The following is a 20085-nucleotide window of genomic DNA, read 5'->3' on the forward strand; positions in this document are numbered from 1 at the left end:
ATATATATATATATACACACACACATAGTCGCCACCTCCTCGCGATGAGGTAGCGACTTGTCCAGGGTGTACCCTGCCTTCCGCCCGATTGTAGCTGAGATATGCGCCAGCGCCCCCCGCGACCCAGAAAGGGAATAAGCGGTAGAATTGGATGGATAGATACATACACACACACACACACACACACACACACACACACACACACACACATATATATATATATATATATATATATATATATATATATATATATATATATATATATATATATATATATATATATATATATATATATAATTGCAAGACGAAGAATAGCTAAACATGCTTCACTAGACACCATAGCTCACCGGCGTCAAAATGTAAACAAACGCCATGAGTGGATCTACACCTAACATCCACTGTAATGATACCAAGTATCTAGTCGATACTAGTCGATATTTTTTGGCATCACAAAATCTTTTTTTGTTTTAAAAAATTATGTTTATAATCTCAGGAAATATGTCCCTCAATACATGATCCTTCTTGGTATCGGATTGTTACCCAAATTTGTGGTAAGATCCAAAACTAATGTAAAGTACATAAACAACAGACGAACAAGTGATTATTACATTTTAACAGAAGTGTAAATAGAACATGTTAAAATATAAAGTAGGCAGATATTAACAGTAAATGTTAGTGTGTTAATAATAAATGTTCTTAATAATACTGACAACACAATAGAATGATAAATGACATATGTCAGCAGCTTAATTACTAGCCTTTGTTTGTTTACTTACTAAATAAAAGACAAGTTGTCTTGTACGTTCACTATTTTATTGAAGGACAAACTTGCAATAAAAAACATATGTTTAATGTACCCTAAGATTTTTTTGTTAAGACATTTTTCGTGGTGCCCTTTATTAAGAAAAGTATCAAAATAATTTTGGCACCGGTACCAAAATATTGGTATCGGCCCAACACTAGTTGATTCCAATTATCGCAGTCTGGCAAATAATTTTACATGTAGATTTAAGTGATGTTATATTTCCTGGCTTCTTATTCCATTGGCAAATCCATGCTTAGGAGGTGCTTGGGCGTAAAAAGCGTGTGTGGGAACGTGTGCACACTCGCCTTAAAGTGTTGTGGGGCGGCGACGCTTCGCTGGGTGCTTTTCAGGTGTGCATTCAGGCGAACGCGGAACTGGGCTGCGGGGTTTGAACCCTCTCTCTCCCGGTCAGAAGGAGCTCCCTAAACAAAAAAAAAGGGTGTGACAGCTGTGAATGTACCATACGCAGCCTTTTTTTTTTTCCCCGCAATCCCAACACACACAATCAGCCCTCGCCTTGCTCAGCACAGAGATTGTCAAGCTCCATTTAAAAAAATAAATAAATAACCTTCCTCTTATGTTAATGGGTCGGTTTTGACCCATGTCTTAAATCAGCTGTAAAATACACTAAAAACATTTATCTATCATCCAATTTGTTTCTCATCTCTGTTACTTTGTTAGGCTTTCTTATCCATGAAAATATTGGTTTTAATATTTTTGGTGTGGGGCATTGGGCTTTTTTTTCCGTAAATACACCCCTCGATTTCAATTTAAAAAATGGTAAAATGAATCTTAAGTGAATCGTATAAATGAATAAAAGGTTGTTGTGTTACCTGAATATTGCTAAGGGGTATGAGAACCCATCTCTTAAAGGCCTACTGAAAGCCACTACTAGCGACCACGCAGTCTGATAGTTTATATATCAATGATGAAATATTAACATTGCAACACATGTCGATACAGTCGATTTAGTTTACTAAATTGCAATTTTAAATTTCGCCCAGTTCCAAAGAGCCACTAGGGCGGCGCTAAAGAGCCGCGGGTTGCCGACCCCCGATGTAAACAAACCACGGTGAGTTCAACGACCGCCAAATTTAGTAGGACAAAACGGCGCTCGCCAAATACTGGAATCAGTGAAGCATGTTTAATATAAACAGTGTGCTTTATAGCAATTAGGGAGGTTTGTGTCATGTTTGTCCTCCTGCAGAAACTATATTAAAACAAAAAATATGTTTTTTCCCTTCATCATTTCCATTTTTCATATATTTTTGAAAAAGCTCCAGAGAATCACTAGGGCGGCGCTAAAGAGCCGCAGGTTGCCGACCCCCAATGTAAACAAACCACGATGAGTTCAAGGACCGCCAAAATTAGTAGGACAAAACGGCGCTTGACCAACACTCGAATCAGTGAAGCATGTTTAATATAAACAGTGTGCTTTATAGCAATTAGGGAGGTTTGTGTCATGTTTGTGCTTCTACAGAAACTATATTAAGACAAAAAATATATTTTCAATTTTTTTCCTCTCATCTTTTTCCATTTTTCATACCGATGTAAACTAACTAGGGTGAGTTCAAGGCCCGCCAAAATCAGTAGGACAAAACGGTGCTCGCCAAATACTCGAATCAGTGAAGCATGTTTAATATAAAGAGTGTGCTTTATAGCAATTAGGGAGGTTTGTGTCATGTTTGTCCTCCTACAGAAACTATATTAAAACAAAAAATAAGTTTTTTCCCTTCATTTCCATTTTTCGTAAATTTTTGAAAAAGCTCCAGAGAGCCACTAGGGCGGCGCCAAAGAGCCGCGGGTTGCCGACCCCAAATGTAAACAAACCACGGTGAGTTCAAGGACCGCCAAAATTAGTAGGACAAAACGGCGCTCGGCAAATACTCGAATCAGTGAAGCATGTTTAATATAAACAGTGTGCTTTATAGCAATTAGGGAGGTTTGTGTCATGTTTGTCCTCCTACAGAAACTATATTAAAACAAAAAATATATGTTCTAATTTTTTCCTCTCATCTTTTTCCATTTTTCATACCGATGTAAACTAACTAGGGTGAGTTCAAGGCCCGCCAAAATTAGTAGGACAAAACGGCGCTCGCCAAATACTCGAATCAGTGAAGCATGTTTAATATAAAGAGTGTGCTTTATAGCAATTAGGGAGGTTTGTGTCATGTTTGTCGTCCCACAGAAACCATATTAAAACAAAAATTATATGTTCTATTTTTTTCCTCTCATCTTTTTCCATTTTTCATACCGATGTAAACTAACTAGGGTGAGTTCAAGGCCCGCCAAAATCAGTAGGAAAAAACGGCGCTCGGCAAATACTCGAATCAGTGAAGCATGTTTAATATAAAAAGTGTAATTTACAGCAATTAGGGAGGTTTGTGTCATGTTTGTCCTACAGAAACCATATTAAAACAAAAAATTTGTTTTCCCCTTCATTTCCATTTTTCATATATTTTTGAAAAAGCTCCAGAGAGCCACTAGGGCGGCGCCAAAGAGCCGCGGGTTGCCGACCCCAAATGTAAACAAACCACGGTGAGTTCAAGGACCGCCAAAATTAGTAGGACAAAACGGCGCTCGGCAAATACTCGAATCAGTGAAGCATGTTTAATATAAACAGTGTGCTTTACAGCAATTAGGGAGGTTTGTCGTCCCGCAGAAACCATATTAAAACAAAAAATATATTTTCGATTTTTTTCCCTCTCATCTTTTTCCATTTTTCATACCGATGTGAACTAACTAGGGTGAGTTCAAGGCCCGCCAAAATTAGTAGGACAAAACGGCGCTCGCCAAATACTCTAATCAGTGAAGCATGTTTAATATAAAAAGTGTAATTTACAGCAATTAGGGAGGTTTGTGTCATGTTTGTCCTACAGAAACCATATTAAAACAAAAATTTGTTTTCCCCTTCATTTCCATTTTTCATATATTTTTGAAAAAGCTCCAGAGAGCCACTAGGGCGGCGCCAAAGAGCCGCGGGTTGCCGACCCCAAATGTAAACAAACCACGGTGAGTTCAAGGACCGCCAAAATTAGTAGGACAAAACGGCGCTCGGCAAATACTCGAATCAGTGAAGCATGTTTAATATAAACAGTGTGCTTTACAGCAATTAGGGAGGTTTGTCGTCCCGCAGAAACCATATTAAAACAAAAAATATATTTTCGATTTTTTTCCCTCTCATCTTTTTCCATTTTTCATACCGATGTGAACTAACTAGGGTGAGTTCAAGGCCCGCCAAAATTAGTAGGACAAAACGGCGCTCGCCAAATACTCTAATCAGTGAAGCATGTTTAATATAAAAAGTGTAATTTACAGCAATTAGGGAGGTTTGTGTCATGTTTGTCCTACAGAAACCATATTAAAACAAAAATTTGTTTTCCCCTTCATTTCCATTTTTCATATATTTTTGAAAAAGCTCCAGAGAGCCACTAGGGCGGCGCCAAAGAGCCGCGGGTTGCCGACCCCAAATGTAAACAAACCACGGTGAGTTCAAGGACCGCCAAAATTAGTAGGACAAAACGGCGCTCGGCAAATACTCGAATCAGTGAAGCATGTTTAATATAAACAGTGTGCTTTACAGGAATTAGGGAGGTTTGTGTCATGTTTGTCCTCCTACAGAAACCAGATTAAAACAAAAAATATGTTTTTTCCCTTCATCATTTCCATTTTTCATACCGATGTAAACAAACTAGGGTGAGTTCAAGGCCCGCCAAAATTAGTAGGACAAAACGGCGCTCACCAAATACTCGAATCAGTGAAGCATGTTTAATATAAAGTGTGCTTTATAGCAATTAGGGAGGTTTGTGTCATGTTTGTGCTTCTACAGAAACTATATTAAAACAAAAAATTTTATTTTTCCTCTCATCATTTCCATTTTTCATATATTTTTGAAAAAGCTCCAGAGAGCCACTAGGGCGGCGCTAAAGAGCCGCGGGTTGCCGACCCCCGATGTAAACTAACTACGGTGAGTTCAATGACCGCCAAAATTAGTAGGACAAAACGGCGCTCGCCAAATACTCGAATCAGTGAAGCATGTTTAATATAAACAGTGTGCTTTATAGCAATTAGGGAGGTTTGTGTCATGTTTGTCCTTCTACAGAAACCATATTAAAACAAAAAATATATTTTCAATTTTTTTCCTCTCATCTTTTTCCATTTTTCATACCGATGTAAACTAACTAGGGTGAGTTCAAGGCCCGCCAAAATTAGTAGGACAAAATGGCGTTCGCCAAATACTCGAATCAGTGAAGCATGTTTAATATAAACAGTGTGCTTTATAGCAATTAAGGAGGTTTGTGTCATGTTTGTCCTCCTACAGAAACTATATTAAAACAAAAAACATATTTTCTATTTTTTTCCTCTCATTTTTTTCCATTTTTCATACCGATGTAAAGTAACTAGGGTGAGTTCAAGGACCGCCAAAATTAGTAGGACAAAACGGCGCTTGACCAACACTCGAATCAGTGAAGCATGTTTAATATAAACAGCGTGCTTTATAGCAATTAGGGAGGTTTGTGTCATGTTTGTCCTCCTGCAGAAACTATATTAAAACGAAAAATATGTTTTCTTTGTTTTTCCTCTCATCTTTTTCCATTTTTCATACCGATGTAAACAAACTAGGGTGAGTTCAAGGACCGCCAAAATTAGTAGGACAAAACGGCGCTCACCAAATACTCGAATCAGTGAAGCATGTTTAATATAAAAAGTGTGCTTTATAGCAATTAGGGAGGTTTGTGTCATGTTTGTCGTCCTGCAGAAACTATATTAAAACAAAAAATATGTTATTTTTCCCCTTATCATTTCCATTTTTCATATATTTTTGAAAAAGCCCCATAGGCTAAAGAGCCGCGGGTTGCCGACCCCTGAAATAGAGGTTCCTGACAAAGTCCAAAAGCCTTGATGCAAAAAAATAAATATATGTGGTACTTTTATGCAATTTAAAAACTAAAACACAAGACGAAGGTTAAATAAATAAAAAAATTGAATTTTTTTTCCCGCTGAGCTGGCCGACTGACTGTTGTGCAAGTTTGCTGGGTTCCAAATGGAGACCCCACGCAAGGTTGTTGCCTTATTTTGTCATCTTTCACTTTTACCTTGTGTGTGTGTGTGTGTGTGTGTGTTTGTGTGATTGTATATACATATATATATATAGATATATAAAAAAAAGAGAGTAATATTTATGAATCTATTTTTTTTTCTATTTTGTGATGAGAACTATTGATATGAAAAGAAAACTAAAGTCCTCTTTTTTTTTTTGCCCTCAGTGGCACACTGCCATATTATTTTGAAGGGAAGTGTTTATTTTCTGAAGAACAACAAGAGTCAAAGGTGAACCACCGCAGGATGTAAACGAGCGCGCATGTCAGTATTGTGATCTACCTCAGGCTTCAGGGTACCTCAGTCCAGTCTTTTCCCACATTTTGTACGCCTTGTCGACTGATCGTTTTTGATCGTTTTGAAGTTTCTTTTTTTAATGACTCGAAAGAGAGAGAGAGAGAGAGAGAGAGAGAGAGAGAGAAAAAAAAGTGAAATAGAAGAAGGCGAGGAGGGTCCTCCTGTTTAGTTTAATGTTGTAAGTCTTTGTCGGGCCACCTCTTACTGACACATCATTTAGTTAAAAAAAAAAAAAAAAAAAATCTGAGCAGGAATGGATCACGGAATGACGATGACGTGTACTGATCACACCCGGGGTGTCCAAAAGTGCAATTTTTGAAATTTGTTATCACCTTTGCATATTTAAATAATATTAAAATCATTATTAATGAGCTATATTAAGCATAAATATGATTATATTTACAGTCGTTCCTCATTTATTACTGTTAATCGGTTCCAGGCGTGACCATATTTAATTAATTTCCACAATTCATATAAATACACCATATTGCCAAAAGTATTTGGCCACCTGCCTTGACTCACATATCAACCATTCCTAACCCATTGGGTTCAATGTGATGTCGGTCCACTTTTTTGAAGCTATTGCAGCTTTCTGGGAAGGCTGTCCACAAGGTTGCGGAGTGTGTTTATAGGGATTTTTCCACCAGTCTTCCAAAAGCGCATTGGTGAGCTCACACACTGATAATAATAATAATAGATTTTATTTGTAAAAAAGCACTTTACGTTGAGCAAACAACCCCAAAGTGCCACAGTGTAAAAAAATAGTAATAATAATAATAGTAAAAAGAGAAAAAAATGAATAAAATATAAAACTAGAAACAGCCCAATAGCTAGAACGAGCATGCATGTCTATAAAAAGGCTTTTTGTTTTTTAAAAAGATGGGTTTTTAAGCCTTTTTTAAAAGCATCCACAGTCTGTGGTGCCCTCAGGTGGTCAGGGAGTCTTCTAAAAATAGCTCAAATAGCAGCACTTACCAGTGAGCTGCCTCTATCTTTTTAATTGTATTTATTTACTAGAAAGCTGGTTTTGCTTTGCTCGACATTTTTAATTCTAAGAGAGACAAAACTCAAATAGAATGTGAAAATCCAAGAAAATATTTTAAAAACTTGGTCTTCACTTGTTTGAATAAATTGATTTATTGTTTTTACTTTGCTTCTTATAACTTTCAGAAAGACAATTTTAGAGAAAAAATACAACCTTGAAAATGATTTTAGGATTTTTAAACACATATACCTTTTTACCTTTTTTAAATTCCTTCCTCTTCGTTCCTGACAATTTAAATCAATGTATTTTTTTTTTATTATTGTGAAGAATAATAAATACATTTTAATTTAATTCTTCATTTTAGCTTCTGTTTTTTCGACAAGGAATATTTGTGAAATATTTCTTCAAACTTATTGTGATTAAAATTAAAAAAAAATATTCTGGCAAATCTAAAAAATCTGTAGAATAAAATTTAAACCTTATTTCAAATTCTTTTGAATTTCTTTTAAAATTTTTGTTCTGAAAAATCTAGAAGAAATAATGATTTGTCTTTGTTAGAAATATAGCTTGGTCCAATTTGTTATATATTCTAACAAAGTGCAGATTGGATTTTAACCTATTTAAAACATGTCATCAAAATTCTAAAATGAATCTTAATCAGGAAAAATTACTAATGATGTTCCATAAATTTTTTTTTTTTTCTTTTTCAAAAAGATTCGAATTAGTTTTTCTCTTCTTTTTTTCGGTTGATTTTTTCATTTTAATGAGTCGAAATTGAAGATAAACTATGTTTGAAAATGTAATTTTCATTTTTTTTTCGTGTTTTCTCCTCTTTTAAACCTTTCAATTAAATGTTTTTTTCATCTTTTATTCTCTACAAAAAACATTCCGTAAAAGGAAAAAAAATGTACGACGGAATGACAGACAGAAATACAATTAAAGTGTGTATCAAACTGGTAGCCCTTCCCATTAATCAGTACCCAAAAATAGCTCTTGGTTTCAAAAAGGTTGGTGACCCCTTTTTTTTAGACCAAATAAGAATTCTCTTTATAAAAAAAATGGTTTTAATTTTCCCAAAAAAACCCGCAAACCGGTGAAGCCCCGATATTTGAATCGATGAGGGACGACTGTATTGACCCGCAAAATAATTTGATGTCTGTGGCCCTCTGGGGAAAAGGTTTGGACACCCCTGGGTGACGCCATCCCGAAAGATGAAGAGGGTAGTGGGGATGCAAGTCTGATGATAGAAACTAACCAAGTGTACCTCCTGAAAGTAAAACTAAAAGTTGGTTTATTCTTGTTTTTGGTAGAATATTTGATCTGTTGCAACAATGCTTCTTGTATAAAAATGTGCCGCCTGCTTATGTAACCTTTAAAGGGGGTAACTACGCTTTGTTTTGGAATTTTGCCCGTCATTCACAATCCTTATACAAGACAAGAACACATAGTTTTTTTCCAAACGTTAAAAGAATAAATTCAAACAGAAAAAATTATACAGGATTTTACTTCCGGTTCAAGGCACGAGACAGGAAGTACATTGTTAACCAGCAGCAACTGCAGTGACCGAACTCATCCAAAAGATGGCGCTATAGCACAAACAATAACACACCTTTTCAGTGTGTCGGTCGGGGTATTGTGAAAACTGTTTGTTGGATACAAAACATTACGGTAAAGAGCGGGAAAAAAAATACACATAAATTAGCCGCACTGTTTTATAACCCGCAGGGTTTAAAGCGTGGAGGGAAAATGTAGCAGCTTGTAGTACGAAAAAAATACGGTAATTGCATGTTTTTTTTAGTCCTAGTTAACATGATGAGCTTAAAATAAATCTTGAAGAAACATCAGTAAAATAGAACGCAAAAAATTAGACTGGCGGTGTACTTTTTTCATTCTCTTGTTTTTGAGCGCTGGGGTCTGCTCTTTTTTCTTTGTTTTTGTGCAGGTTCTAACTCAGTCTTTCTACTCTCATACATATGTATATATGTGTATATATGTATATTTATGTATATATATTTGTATATATATGTCCATATATATGTACATATATGTATATACATATATGTATATATATGTATATACATATATGTATATATATGTACATATATATATCTACATATATACGCATATATATGTACATATATGTATATACATATATATGTACATATATATATGTATATATGTGTATATATATGTATATAAATATATATTTATATATATATGTAAATGTATATTTATATATATATATGTATATATATATGTGTGTGTATATATATATATATATGTATGTATATATATATGTATGTATATATATACGTATGTATAAATATAAGTATGTATATATGTATGTATATATATATATATGTATATATATATATATATATATATATATATATATATATATATATATATATATATATATATATATGCTAATGCTAACGCTAGCTTGATTAAATTACGGTAGCAGGTGCCAATATGCATAAAAACACACCTACAGAGGTCACACATGGGACGGTTTAGTAAGTATGAATTGTTTTAGTTGCGTTGTAAAACTTATTTACAAACGCGAAAAGAATAAGTCTATAATGTTTTGAGCGGAAACACTATAGACACGTTTACTTCCGGTTCAAGGCACGAGACAGGAAGTACATTGTCAACCTGCAGTGACCGTACTCGTGCAAAAGATGGCGCTATAGCACAAACAATAACACACCTTTTCGGTGTCTTGGTTCTGGGTATTGTGAAAACTGTCTGTTGAATACAAAACATTGCGAAGAAATACCCATAAATTAGCCGCACCGTTTTATAACCCGCAGGTTTAAAGCGTGGGGGTGGTGGGGAAATCACCCAGAATGAGTTTGAAGCCCACTTGAGGCTCCCTTCGTACCAGTTGAGACTCACTGCTGTCTACTAGGAGTCCATAGCAACATCCGATGTAGTGGTTTGGCCTCAAACATGGCAGAAATGTGCTGCTTAGCCCACAAACTGAATAATACTGCCCCCAATTGTCTAAGCAAAGCAAGAAGCATTGATTCAAATATCTAGCAAACACAAAATTCCACACTTTTTATGTTATGTTTACTTTTTCCGAACTGTACCTCTCGGGGAAAAAAAAAAAAAAAATTGTCTGTGAATAAGGAATTTTATAACACACCGCAAGTTTGACTCTCTATCTAAATCTTTGTTGGTGAATGTTTTAGTTGTTTTTTTCTTCTTTTCGAAAAACCCACGCAGAGCTGCAAAAACACACTGACTCTTGAATATGGTGTCAAAAAAAAAAAAAAGTAGAATGTAGAATTATCTGTGCGGACGTGAGGCGACGTCATAAGTTGTCTCACCACCACGAACACACCTTTTTTGTTGTTGTTGTTGTCGCCGCTGTTGTTGTGTGTTGTACCGTACGTGTTACGATTACCTCTCTGAATCAAAGGCTGACTCAAAATTGTCCCGGTGAACACACACACTCGCAGTGCTAACCTAGTCAAAAGGTAACCTCACACGATGCCAGCATCCTAGTTGTCCTCTGGTGATGGGCTGCTCACAACCAGGTGTGCGTTAGTCTGCTCGTGGGCCTCTCTTTTTTCTGTTTTCCACTTTTGCAAAGGACTGTTCGTCTGCCGTCTTTTTCGGGGCTCCCTAGGCTCCCTAATATAGTGCATCTAAAAAGTATTTATAGTGCTTCCCTTTTTGCACATTTTTTGTTACAGGCTTATTCCAAAATGTAATCAATTCATTTGAAAAACATTTGTTGCACAGGTGGCATCCTAAGACAGTTCCACGCTGGAAATCACTGAAAGCGGCCCATTCTTTTACAAATGTTTGTAGAAACAGTCTCCATGCCTAAGTGTTTGACTTTTAGTTTTACAAACCCCGTTTCCATATGAGTTGGGAAATTGTGTTTGATGTAAATATAAACGGAATACAATGATTTGCAAATCCTTTTCAACCGATATTCAGTTGAATATGCTACAAAGACAACATATTTGATGTTCAAATTGATAAACATATTTTTTTTTGCAAATAATCATTAACTTTAGAATTTGATGCCAGCAACACGTGACAAAAAGGTTGGGAAAGGTGGCAATAAATACTGCTTAAGTTGAAAAATGCTCATCAAACACTTATTTGGAGCATCCCTGTCAGGTTCAAACACTGATGACATCTATTAAACAAGACAAAAGGCAAAGAATCAAACAGACAGAATTAAACTTGGACTCGGATCTGAGGAGAGACATGGCCACTGTACACTTCGTACAGTCCTGCACCACGCTCTGACAAAAAAGGTTTACGTCTCCTTTTTTTATTTAGATATTCAATGTTTACGCAACAACACATGTCAGAACAGAAATGGGGAGTATGTAAACAGTCTTTGTTTTCGGTCACATTGAAGATAAAAGAAGATGATGCCTCGGGCTTGGGCTTGTCCTGGATTTAGCTTCGGCAGGTGTTTGAGGACAATAGATAACCCCTCCCGTCGCATTCCAACGTAGACAGCGGAATCTTGCAAGACTTTGTTTGGTCGAACAAGAACAGCTCTCATCCGTTCAAAGGAAACTCAGAGGGCAGAACGTTTTTTTGATAATTTACACAATTTTTCTGACAATCCCACAGGTGTGCAGGCTAATTGGGAACAGGTGGGCGCCATGATTGGGTATAAAAACAGCTTCCCAAAAAACGCTCAGTCTTTCACAAGAAAGGATGGGGCGAGGTACACCCCTTTGTCCACAACTGCGTGAGCAAATAGTCAAACAGTTTAAGAACAACGTTTCTCAAAGTGCAATTGCAAGAAATTTAGGGATTTCAACATCTACGCTCCATAATATCATCAAAAAGTTCAGAGAATCTGGAGATATCACTCCACGTAAGCGGCATGGCCGGAAACCAACATTGAATGACCGTGACCTTCAATCCCTCAGACGGCACTGTATCAAAAAACAACATCAATCTCTAAAGGATATCACCACATGGGCTCAGGAACACTTCAGAAAACCACTGTCACTAAATACAGTTTGTCGCTACATCTGTAAGTGCAAGTTAAAGCTCTACTATGAAAAGCGAAAGCCATTTATCAACAACATCCAGAAACGCTGCTGGCTTCTCTGGGCCCGAGATCATCTAAGATGGACTGATACAAAGTGGAAAAGTGGTCTGATGAGTCCACATTTCAAATAGTTTTTTGGAAATATTCGACATCGTGTCATCCGGATCAAAGGGGAAGCGAGCCATCCAGACTGTTATCGACGCAAAGTTTAAAAGCCAGCATCTGTGATGGTATGGGGGTGCATTAGTGCCCAAGGCATGGGTAACTTACACATATGTGAAGGCACCATTAATGCTGAAAGGTACATACAGGTTTTGGAACAACATATGCTGCCATCTAAGCGCCGTCTTTTTCATAGACGCCCCTGCTTATTTCAGCAAGACAATGCCAAGCCACATTCAGCACGTGTTACAACAGCGTGACTTCGAAAAAAAAGAGTGCGGGTACTTTCCTGGCCCGCCTGCAGTCCAGACCTGTCCCCCATCAAAAATGTGTGGCGCATTATGAAGCGTAAAACACGACAGCGGAGACCCCGGACTGTTGAACGACTGAAGCTCTACATAAAACAAGAATGGGAAAGAATTCCACTTTCAAAGCTTCAACAATTAGTTTCCTCAGTTCCCAAACGTTTATTGAGGGTTGTTAAAAGAAAAGGTGATGTAACACAGTGGTGAACATGCCCTTTCCCAACTACTTTGGCACGTGTTGCAGCCATGAAATTCTAAGTTAATTATTATTTGCCAAAAAAAAAGTAAAGTTTATGAGTTTGAACATCAAATATCTTGTCTTTGTAGCATTTTTAATAGAATATGGGTTGAAAAGGATTTGCTAATCATTTTATTCCGTTTATATTTACATTTAACACAATTTCCCAACTCATATGGAAACGGGGTTTGTATTACATTTGCAAAAATTTCCAAATGAACTTTTTCACTGTTTCTACTGGGTGTTGTCGCTAGTATTTTAAGACAAAAATGTATTCATTCCATTTTGATTTAAGGCTGTATTATAACACAATGTGGAAGAAGTGAAGCCATTGTCAATACTTTCAGGTTTTCTCGCCAAGGTGCTGCTCACTTTGGTGTTTTTTAAGGTTTTTGGGGTGTTGCTAGACTCTTATCTAACAAATATCACACTCACACGCATCCCCGAGGATGTTTTTAGCGTGTTAGTTGTATCACGATAGTGGTCGGTTTTTATTTTTTGTCCGGTTTCCTCGCTGTTCTGATGATTCCCGTACTCGGTGGTCCCATTGTGGGCTTGAACCACATGTTAACTTTGCAATCCAAATGGCAGACTAGTGAAGTACAGACCTCCGCCAAGGCTGAAAACAATAATCCTCAATTTGGAATAGCACCAGATCGGGTCTGTTTTTGTCCGGATGTTGTTTTTTTCCGCTCGTTATTTACAAAGAAAGGTTGCTAAATGCGTTATATACTGTATCTGTAAAAGTTTTACTTGGTTCTTTCTTTGACAGAGTGTAAATATTACAAGAATGAATGCATCATTTGACGAGCATAAAGTGTACTAGGCATTAGGAAAATAAAGATATTAGAAAATAAGGTTCTTACTTTCCTAGAGTTAGATCCGAAATTATTAGATTACAGTCCAAATTATTTAATGGTAAAATATGTTTGTGAAGGAGTAGTACACAAATAACATTTACAAAAGTAAAGTCCATTGGAATTTTTGCGCACTCCAAAAAAAAAGTCTTTAGATTTGTGGTAAAAAAAAAGAAATACTCGCAGAATTTTAATATACAAATAATTAGCAGCGCACTAGCCAGACATTTACTGTTAAAATAATAGTGTGTTTTTCTTTAATTTACAGTAACCGCTTTAAAAAAGTCAAAATTTTACAGGAAAAAAAAAATTGCAGCTTTCTCGCCGGAATTTTACCGCGAAAATAACAATAGCACCGTTTTTCTGTGTGCTGTAATTTGGTGTAAAAACTATTGTAAATTTTAGGATTAAATTCTGGCGAGTGAGCTATGCTGAAATATATATATATAATTTTTTTTTACAGTGTGCAATAAAGTATTATGACAAAAAAGTATTTTTTTTTATTGTAATAAAGTTGTAATATATCAAGCAAAAAGTTCTACTAGAAAAAAAAAATCTAGATTTTACAGTACAACTTTTTGCTGGATAAATTACAACTATTATAATAAAAATGACATATTTTTCTCATAATTATACTTTATTGTATTTACACTGTAAAGAAATTTGAAAAGCTGTAATAATAATAATAAAATAAAGTGGTAACATGGAGAAAAAAAGCTACATTCTTACCAGAATGAAAAATGGAACTTTATTATTGTAACAGTTAGTTTTTAATATACATATTTGTTTCCATTAAGGTCCTAAAACAGTACACCTTTTTTTTTTTTTTTTTTTTTACAGTGTGCAATAAAGTATAATTATGAGAAAAAAGGTCATTTTTATTATAATAAAGTTGTAACATAACCAGCAAAAAGGTATACTGTAAAATCTAGATTTGTATTTTTTTTACAGTGTAGAATAAAGTGCAGTTGTATTTTTAGAAAAAAAATATTTAAAAAATACATAACAAAAATAAAAACGACTCAAGAATTAAACTGATATTCCAAGAAACGATTTGTAGGTATTAAAATGTACTAGTAGTACAACATCGAAGTAAACTATTTACAAGAAACAATTTTTGATGCAAAATAAAGCAGTAATATTGCAAGTCAAATATGTAAGAGGGATTTTTTTTCTATTTTCAGAGTATTTTAATTGAGAAAAATTAAAATGTTTCTTTATTTTACTTTGTTTTATTATTATTATTATTATTATTATTATTACAGCTTTTCAAATACTATTTTTCTCAATTAAAATACTCTGAAAATAGAAAAAATATCCCTCATACATATTGGACTTAAATTGTTAACTTTGATGTTGTACTACTAGTACATTTTAATACCTACATATTGTTTCTTGGATTATCACAGCTTAATTCTTGAGTCGTTTTTATTTTTGTTATGTATTTATTACATTTTTCTTATAATACAACTGCACTTTATTCTACACTGTTAAAATAAAAATAATCTAGATTTTACAGTAGAACTTTTTGCTGGATATATTACAACTATAATAATAAAAAGGACTTATTCTTCTCATAATTATACTTTATTGTATTTACACTGTAAAAGCTGTAATAATATTAAAATAAAGTGGTAACATGTTGGGAAAAAAAGCTAGATTTTTACCAGAATAAAGTAGATATGTTCTTTCAAAAATGGAACTTTATTATTGTATCAGTTAGTTTTTAATATACATATTTGTTTCCATTAAGGTCCTAAAACAGTACACCTTTTTTTTTTTTTACAGTGCGCAATAAAGTATAATTATGAGAAAAATAAGTCATTTTTTATCATAATAAAGTTGTAATATATCCAGCAAAAAATTCTACAGGAAAATCTAGATTTCTTTTTTTTTTTACAGAGTAGAATAAAGTGCAGTTGTATTATTAGAAAAAAAGTGATTTAAAAAATTAAAAAAAATAAAAGTGACTTGAGAATTAAGCTCTGATATTCCAAGAAACGATATGAACATATTAAAATGTACATCAAAGTAAACTATTTACAATAGCCAATTTTCGAGTCAAATATGTAGGAGGGATTTTTTTTCCTATTTTCAGAGTATTTTAATTCACAAAAGTAGTGTTTGAAAAGCTGTAATAATAATATTAAAATCATGTGGTAACATGGAGAAAAAAAAGCTACATTTTTACCAGAATAAAGTAGATATTTTCTCTCAAAAATTGAACTTTATTATTGTAACAGTCAGTTTTTAATATACATATTTGTTTCCATTAAGGTCCTAAAACAGTACACCTTCCCTAGTCAAGGAGTAACTTTTTTTTTGGTTTTGTTTTAATCTTGCTAACTAAGAAATAACAGATTGGCGGAGGTAATCAAGGCAAATAAAAGAAGGCTAGTAAATATTTGATATGTAATATAAAACATGGAATATTGAGCAACGTGGATCCTACAGTTTTGGCCGATCAGACGGAAATGACGGCACGTTTTTGTCCATCCAGTATCTCCGACACCTCATTCAGCACTAAAAGTACACGTCTCACCATTTGGGAGATACTTCTATTATTTGTGTGCGTGTCTAATAGGTGAAACCCTATCGATGTCCCACGGTCCAAAAAGGTCTCCGATGACTGTGCGCTGGACTAAACATTCGATTATTGTTTTGACACTCGTGGTGGACAAATACACGCCTCTCTGGTTCCATTTTTTTGAGTTGGGAGTGTGAACTGTATTGCTGAGCAACTTGGATCTGAGCAATAAAATAAATTTGCATCACCTTCTTTTGTCTGCGTTTTATTATGATAGTAGTCGTTTCTGAAGATGTGGTAAATATCAGTGTAAATACACTCCACACGATTAGGGTACATTAGGCCAGGGGGTCAGAAATCAGACCTACTCAGTGGCCTAGTGGTTAGATCGGTAGGTCGTGAGTTCAAGCCCCGGCCGAGTCATACCAAAGACTATAAAAAAGGGACCCGTTACCTCCCTGCTTGGCACTCAGCATCAAGGGTTGGAATTGGGGGTTAAATCACCAAAAGTTATTTCCCGGGCGTGGCTGTGGCTGCTGCTCACTGCTCCCCTCACCTCCCTGGGGGTGATCAAGGGTGTTGGGTCAAATGCAGAGAATATTTTCATGTGAGAATCATTGGTAATTTTAACTTTAATAATGAAGGCAACACATGATGTAAGTGTCTATATTCGCTAAAATAGCCTACTATCAAAATGACTAGAGTCGCGGGCAAAAGTTTGCATACACTTGTAAAGGACATAATGTCATGGCTGTCTTGAGTTTCCAATCATTTCTACAATTCTTATTTTTTTTGTGATTGGTCACTAAAAACATTCATGAAGTTTGGTTCTTTTATGAATTTATTATGGCTCTACTGAAAATGTCAGCAAATCTGTTGGGTCAAAATTTGCTTACATGTCCCTTGGCAAGTTTCACTGCAATAAGGCGCTTTTGGTAGCCATCCACAAGCTTCTGGTTGAATTTTAGACCACTCGCCTTGACAAAATTGGTGAAGTTCAGCTAAATGTGTTGGTTTTCTGACATGGACTTGTTTCTTCAGCATTGTCCACACGTTTAAAGGGGAACATTATCAGCAGACCTATGTAAGCGTCAATACATACCTTGATGGTGCAGAAAAAAGACCATATATTTTTTTTTTAACCGATTTCCGAACTCTAAATGGGTGAATTTTGGCGAATTAAACGCCTTTCTGTTTATCGGTCTTTTAGCGATGACGTCAGAACGTGACGTCTCCGAGGTAACACACCCGCCGTTTTCATTTTCACATTACAAACACCGGGTCTCAGCTCTGTTATTTTCCGTTTTTTCGACTATTTTTTGGAACCTCGGAGACATCATGCCTCGTCGGTGTGTTGTCGGAGGGTGTAACAACACTAACAGGGAGGGATTCAAGTTGCACCACTGGCTCGAAGATGCCAAAGTGTCTGCCGCCAGACCCCCATTGAATGTGCCAGAGTGTCTCCACATTTTACCGGCGATTATTATTTTTTTTGTGATTGGTCACTAAAAACATTCATGAAGTTTGGTTCTTTTATGAATTTATTATAGCTCTACTGAAAATGTCAGCAAATCTGTTTGGGTCAAAATTTGCTTACATGTCCCTTGGCAAGTTTCACTGCAATAAGACGTTTTTGGTAGCCATCCACAAACTTCTGGTTGAATTTTAGACCACTCGCCTTGACAAAATTGGTGCAGTTCAGCTAAATGTGTTGGTTTTCTGACATGGACTTGTTTCTTCAGCATTGTCCACACGTTTAAAGGGGAACATTATCACCAGACCTATGTAAGCGTCAATATATACCTTGATGGTGCAGAAAAAAGACCTTTTTTTTTTTAACCGATTTCCGAACTCTAAATGGGTGAATTTTGGCGAATTAAACGCCTTTCTGTTTATCGGTCTTTTAGCGATGACGTCAGAACGTGACGTCTCCGAGGTAACACACCCGCCGTTTTCATTTTCACATTACAAACACCGGGTCTCAGCTCTGTTATTTTCCGTTTTTTCGACTATTTTTTGGAACCTTGGAGACATCATGCCTCGTCGGTGTGTTGTTGGAGGGTGTAACAACACTAACAGGGAGGGATTCAAGTTGCACCACTGGCCCCAAGATGCCAAAGTGTCTGCCGCCAGACCCCCATTGAATGTGCCAAAGTGTCTCCACATTTTACCGGCGATGCTAAGACAGACATGGCACAGAGATGTATGGATAACCTGCAGATGCATTTGCAACGATAAAGTCAACGAAATCACAAAGGTGAGTTTTGTTGATGTTGACTTATGTGCTAATCAGACATATATGGCCGCGGCGTGACTGCCAGCTAATCGATGCTAACATGCTACGCTAATTGACGCTAACATGCTATTTACAGGCGGTGCTAAAGCAGACATGGCACAGAGATGTATGGATAACCTGCAGATGCATTTGCAATGATAGAGTCAACGAAATCAAAAAGGTGAGTTTTGTTGATGTTGACTGCCAGCTAATCGATGCTAACATGCTACGCTAATCGATGCTAACATGCTATTTACCGGCGGTGCTAAAGCAGACATGGCACAGAGATGTATGGATAACCTGTAGATGCATTTGCAACTATATTACGTTTCCTTCCTCCCACATTTAATGCGAAACAAACACTTACCAATCGAAGGATTTAAGTTGCTCCAGTGTCACAAGATGCGAAAGTCCTGATCGTTTGGTCCGCACATTTTACCGGCGATGCTAACGCAGCTATTCGGTCATGCTATGGCTATGAATAGCGTCAATAGCTATTCGCGCAATAGCTTCAGTTTCTTCTCCAAAACTTTCATACTCCAACCATCTGTTTCAATACATGCGTAATCTGTTGAATCGCTTAAGTCGCTGAAATCCGAGTCTGAATCCGAGCTAATGTCGCTATTGTCGCCGTTGTTTGTTTACATTGGCAGCACTGTATGACGTCACAGGGAAATGGATAGTCGCATCGCAAATAGCGAAAATCAAGCACTTTATAGCTTTTTTTAGGGATATTCGGGGACCGGTAAAATTTAGAAAAAAACTTCAAAAAATACAACAAGCCACTGGAACTGATTTTTATTGTTTTTAACCCTTTTGAAATTGTGATAATATTCCCCTTTTGGAAGGCCATTCAAAAACGTTAATTCTAGCCAGATTTAGCCATTTCTTTACCACTTTTGAGATGTGTTTGGGGTCACACCCATCTGCGCCCAAGACCCAACCTCCGGGCTGATGATTTTAGCTTGTCCTGAAGAATTTGGAGGTAATGCTCCTTTGTCATTGCCCCATTTACTCTCTGTAAAGCAATTGGCAGAAAAACAGGCCCGGAGCATTATACTACCACCACCATGCTTGACGGTAGGTGTGGTTTTCATGGGATCAAAAGCCTCACCTTTTCTCCTCCAAACATATTGAGGGTATTGTGGCCGAACAGCTCCATTTTTGTTTCATCTGACCACATAACTTTCCTCCAGAAGCTCTTATCTTTGTCCATGTGATGTCAGATGAAACAAAAATGGAGCTGTTGGGCCACAATGCCAATCACTCGATCACAAAAAAGTTGTAGAAATTATTGGGAACTCAAGACAGCCATGACATTATGTTCTCTACAAGTGTATGTAAACTTTTGATCGTGACTATGTGTCGCAGGCGGAAGCAGATCTTCATTGACAGATTGTTGAAATGTAATATTTATTCCACACATTTTTACAACATTAGAAACTATTTGTAAATCCGAGGCTACTCAGAAGGGGAGATTACCTCTGGAAATTACT

General features: G+C 36.1%; 1 long non-coding RNA gene across 1 annotated transcript; it reads left to right on the forward strand.

The window, feature by feature from the left end:
- Positions 1-9623: 9623 nt before the first annotated feature.
- LOC133538455 (uncharacterized) lies at positions 9624-16561 on the forward strand. The gene is made up of 2 exons (XR_009803000.1): positions 9624-14553; positions 16035-16561. It is a non-coding gene; the product is annotated as an uncharacterized LOC133538455 (long non-coding RNA).
- The last annotated feature ends 3524 nt before the right edge of the window (positions 16562-20085 follow it).

This window comes from Nerophis ophidion, linkage group LG19 (assembly GCF_033978795.1).
Source record: "Nerophis ophidion isolate RoL-2023_Sa linkage group LG19, RoL_Noph_v1.0, whole genome shotgun sequence".
In the NCBI taxonomy this organism is placed as follows: Eukaryota; Metazoa; Chordata; class Actinopteri; order Syngnathiformes; family Syngnathidae; genus Nerophis; species Nerophis ophidion.